This window comes from Palaemon carinicauda, chromosome 33 (assembly GCF_036898095.1).
Source record: "Palaemon carinicauda isolate YSFRI2023 chromosome 33, ASM3689809v2, whole genome shotgun sequence".
In the NCBI taxonomy this organism is placed as follows: Eukaryota; Metazoa; Arthropoda; class Malacostraca; order Decapoda; family Palaemonidae; genus Palaemon; species Palaemon carinicauda.
In genome coordinates this window covers 49,572,026-49,577,025 of record NC_090757.1, presented here as the reverse complement: position 1 = coordinate 49,577,025, position 5,000 = coordinate 49,572,026, and positions in this window count along the sequence as shown.

The window sequence follows — 5,000 nt, the reverse complement described above, 5'->3', positions numbered from 1 at the left end:
AAGGAAACAGAAGCCTTAGAGTTTTTCACTGTGTTCGAAAAACTAGCAAATAGACTAGAATGGCCAGAAAACATGTGGACTACGCTGGTACAATGTAGGTTAATGGGTAAAGCACAGAAAATATATGCTGCCCTGAACGAAGAAATGAGTGCTGACTATTCCCAAGTGAAAAATTTGATTTTAAAAGCGTACGAGCTGGTACCTGAAGCCTACCGTCAGAAATTTCGAAATATGAAGAAGGGATGGGAGGAGACTTTCGTGGAATTTGCACGGAGGAAAAGAGTGGCTTTTCAGGAATGGTTGAAAGCCAAAGGTGTGGAAGATTTTGATGCTTTAAAAGAATTGATACTCATTGAAGAATTTAAAAATAATATTAATTTTGATCTGAAAACTCACTTAGAGGATCTTAAGTTGGATCTTTTGGATACTTTGGCTGTAGCAGCTGATGAGTTTTTCCTTTCCCACAAGGGGAACTATCGGTTCAGTGATAAGGCAAAGTGGGGCACAAAAAGGAATCCAAGTGGAAAAGGTGCAAGTCAGTCACCTGGAAAGAGGACAAAGGAATCACCGGATAGAGGTGAGAAGCCAGGGTCACCAAAGAAAGGTGGAAAACTGGTGTGCTGGCATTGTGGGCAACCCGGTCACATAAAAGAGAAGTGCCGGCTGTGGTTGGATAAAGCAAAGCCAGTGGGTCTGTTGGGTCGGGATTCGACTGCAACAGATGAGTGTTTCAAAAAGTATGTCTCTGAAGGTGTAGTGAGCATCAAAGGCCAGAATAGGTCAGAGACGGGTAAAGCTTTTAAGGGACACGGGAGCGGCGCAATCCATAATTTTGCGTTCGGTATTGCCGGAAGGACTGAGCCAGGGACAGGAGAAATTTGTGTTACTAGGGGGATTCCCGAGAACAGTAACGGCATGCCCCTTGGTAGAGTTAGTGTTAAACTCTAAATGGGTAAAAGGACCCATGAGTCTGGCAATTGTGGATGAATTACCCATAAAGGGAGTGGACGTGATAGTGGCCAACGACTGTGAGATGCGGACTCCAGGTAATTGTCCTCTGGTGCAAGGTAAGTCGGTAAAGACTGAAAAGCCTGTTTTCGTGGTCACGCGTTCGGGAGCCCAAGGCAAGTCCAGGGAGATGGACTGTATGGGGCTCGATAAATTATTTGAGAAAAATGGTTCTGAGGTAATTGTAACTGGAAATCCCATGTTGTCTTCCGTGAAGGACGAGAATGGTAAATGGGCAATTGATACATTTGCGGCGACTCAGAAGGCGGAGTTTGAGAAGGAGAGGAGTAAGCAAGTCAGTCAGGATAATAGTCGTCCTCATTTAGAATGGAAGGACGGAGTGTTGAAAAGGATAAGTCGAGCAAAACTAGCACCTGCAGATGCATGGGAGGTGAGAGAACAGATTGTGGTACCAGTAAACTACAGACTTAAGTTATTAGAGCTAGCTCATGACAACCTTCTGTCTGGTCATCTAGGTATAAATAAAACTTTTAAAAAACTTTCAGATTTGTTTTTCTGGCCTTCTCTTAGAAGAGACGTAAAGAAGTTTGTGAAGACCTGCAAAGTCTGCCAGACAACGGGGAAGCCGAATCAGAAAATCCCGAAAGCACCACTGCAGCCAATTCCAGCCATTGGAGAACCCTTTGAAGAGGTAATAATTGATATAGTTGGCCCTTTGCCAAGGACCAGCAGTGGAAATCAATATATTTTGACACTGATGGATAGGACCACACGGTATCCTGAGGCAATTCCTTTAAGGAGTATACGTGCTGGGAGGGTTCTTAAATCTTTGCTGGGGTTCTTTTCGAAATTTGGTTTACCCAGGGTAATTCAGTCTGATTGTGGGAGTAATTTCAAAAGTAAAGTATTTAAGCAGGGTTTGGAAGAATTAGGCATAAAGCATGTAACTTCTTCGCCTTATCACCCACAGAGCCAAGGACAACTGGAAAGATTTCACCAAACATTGAAATCAATGCTTAGTAAGTATGTGCAGCAGGAACCCAAGAATTGGGACCAAGTAATTCCTTATTTATTATTTGCTTTCAGATCTATTCCTAGTGATGTAATGGGGTTTTCTCCATTTGAACTAACTTTTGGTCATAAAGTAAGGGGACCTTTAGAAGTAGTGAAGGATCACTGGGAGGGAGTAAAACCTCGGGTAAATTTGCTGGACTTTTTAAGGGATTCAAGGGAAAAGTTTATCAATTCTTGGGATTTTGCTTTAAAAACTTTGGAGGTGAGTCAAAGAAAAATGAAAGAGCGTTATGATATGAAAACCAAATTACGAAATTTTCAGGTTGGCGAAGAGGTGTTGGTGTTGCTTCCAATTCCAGGCAATCCATTTAAAGCCAAATTCTCGGGGCCCTGGAAGATCTTAAAGAAGGTGAATGACCTAAACTATGTTGTTGAAACCCCTGACAGGAGGAAGAAGACTCAAGTATGCCATGTTAATATGCTAAAAGCCTACCAGGGCAGGGAAACCATCCGACCAGTTCTGTCTTTAGCCAAGGTGGAGGAGAAAGAAGAATTTGGGGAAACTTCCAGTATGAGTTTCCTGGGAAATTCCGTAGCTTTGGGAAATCTACCCGGGATGTTGGATCATTTAAGTGCCACCCAATCCAAGGAGGTAATGAACTTGATAACAAAGTTCGCAGTTTTATTTCAGGACGTTCCAGGACTAACCAGTCTACTTATGCATGATGTAGAGGTGGGAGATGCTCGTCCCATTAAACAACATCCATATAGAGTGAATCCATCCAAAAGGGACATCATTAAGCAAGAGGTAGAATACATGCTACGTCATGATCTAATTCAAAGGAGTTTCAGCCCGTGGAGTTCTCCAGTAATGCTAGTCAAAAAGGAAGGGGGAGGACAAAGAATGTGCTTCGACTATCGTAAGGTAAATGCAGTTACTGAGTCTGATTGTTTTCCTCTGCCCAGGGTGGAAGATTGCATAAATGATGTCGGCGCTGCCAAGTACATAAGTAAGTTTGATCTTTTAAAGGGTTATTGGCAAGTTCCATTAACAGAAAGGGCTAAAGAAATATCAGCTTTTGTTACGTCGGAAGGTTTGTATTTATGCAATGTCATGCCTTTTGGTATGAAAAATGCCTCTGCCACTTTTCAGAGGTTGATGAATCAAGTGATTGATAAGTTAGAGGGGGTAGTTGTCTACATAGATGACCTTGTAGTTTACAGTAATAGCTGGGAGTCTCATTTGAAAAACATGGAATGTTTGTTCGAGAGGCTGCGTGCAGCTGGTCTGGTGATTAATTTAAACAAGTGTGACTTTGCAAAAGCCAAAATAATCTATTTAGGTCATGAGGTGGGACATGGCAAAATTCTCCCAAAATCGGTAAATATTCAGTCAATCCTCGATTTTCAGGTACCAGAGAATCGAAGAGGTATTCGCCGATTTTTGGGGATGGTGGGCTATTATAGGCGGTTTGTATTGAACTTTGCAGATGTGGCTAATCCACTGACCAACTTGCTTAAGAAAGGTCAGCGTTTCTGCTGGACTGCAGAATGTCAGGATGCTTTTGATAAGTTGAAGTCAACCATGATTAATACTCCAATACTTAAAACTCCGAATTTTAAGGAACCCTTTTGCTTGGCTGTGGATGCTAGCGACGTGGGTGTTGGAGCGGTATTATCACAAGGTTGTGATGGTGAAGAGTATCCGGTGGCGTATTTTTCAAAGAAACTGTCTCCAGCTCAGCAAAAATATTCAACGGTTGAAAAGGAGACTTTAGGACTCATTTTATCTTTGGAGCACTTTGAGGTTTACCTAAGTGGTAGCACAGGACCTATTGTGGTAAGAACGGATCATAATCCATTGGTCTTCTTGAATTTCTTTAAAAATAAGAATAACCGTCTCCTTAGGTGGAGCCTTCGTCTCCAGGAGTGGGATCTACTAATTCAGCATATCGCTGGAAGAGAGAATATCATCCCTGATGCCCTGTCAAGATAACAGGCTCTCTGTTACAGGTCTTTTATTGTTTGTTTGTAATTTACAGTAAGGAGAAAAGGCCTTTTGTTAATACAAAAACGGGAGTTATTTGTATGTTTATTAAATATTATTTCTTTGTTTTAATGCAGTTTTTTTTTTTCTCAGGATTGGGGTTTATGATCTTGTAAACCTTCTGTGTTTAAATATGAAGAAGCCATAAAGGTGAAAGCGCCGAGGAAAGGTTTTGTACCAAGGAAAGACTTTGGACAGAATCTTGTGTAAACATGGGTACAGCTCTAGAGTGGGCTGCACCCCTGTGGGTTTTCAGCATGCGCCAGGGGGATGGTCTCCTGGTAACAAATAACAAACCATCCCTTGGCTGATGTTTATGTTAAGTTTAAGTTAGGTTTAGCATTTGGGTACCTTTATTTTAGGGTATTTTTGTCAATTTGGTGCTGGGAAAATTTCTTTTTGATAATTTTTGATAAGTATGTTTAGGTTTAGATAGTTGGTTAGGAAAGGGAGAAGATGGGGTCCGGGAAATGACTGATGACATTTGTTTAATCTTCTTCCTTTGCAGGACTTACAATTTTTTTTATTATCTCTAAACTCTCTTGAACCTAGTTATTGAGAGCTTTGCTTTGTGCCCCCTGTCAAGTTGTTTGATTGCTTCACTATTTTTATGTAAATTTTTTCTTGCGTAAAAATTTCTTGGTAGGGTGGGGCTGTAACGTAATTCTAGCTTTTGAGTAATAATTGTAACATATTGCTCTCATATTTTCAAAATTAAAAGTTGCTTTTCTTTAGTGTGCACCAGCCTGCCATCTGTGGGCTGGTAAAGAAGGTATTTAGGTTCAGTTGTTAATTCCTGCCCCTTTTCTGTTTTCCATGTTATGTTAATGATGAGTTGGACTTCCACGTGACTGGAATGGGAGTCAAGGTGGAGGGTAAATAATTTTGATTAAGAGGAGTCCACATATTGTGCTAAAGAACGCTAGTGCTCATCAGCGGTCTGATAACCGTAATCCAGGATCAATACTTC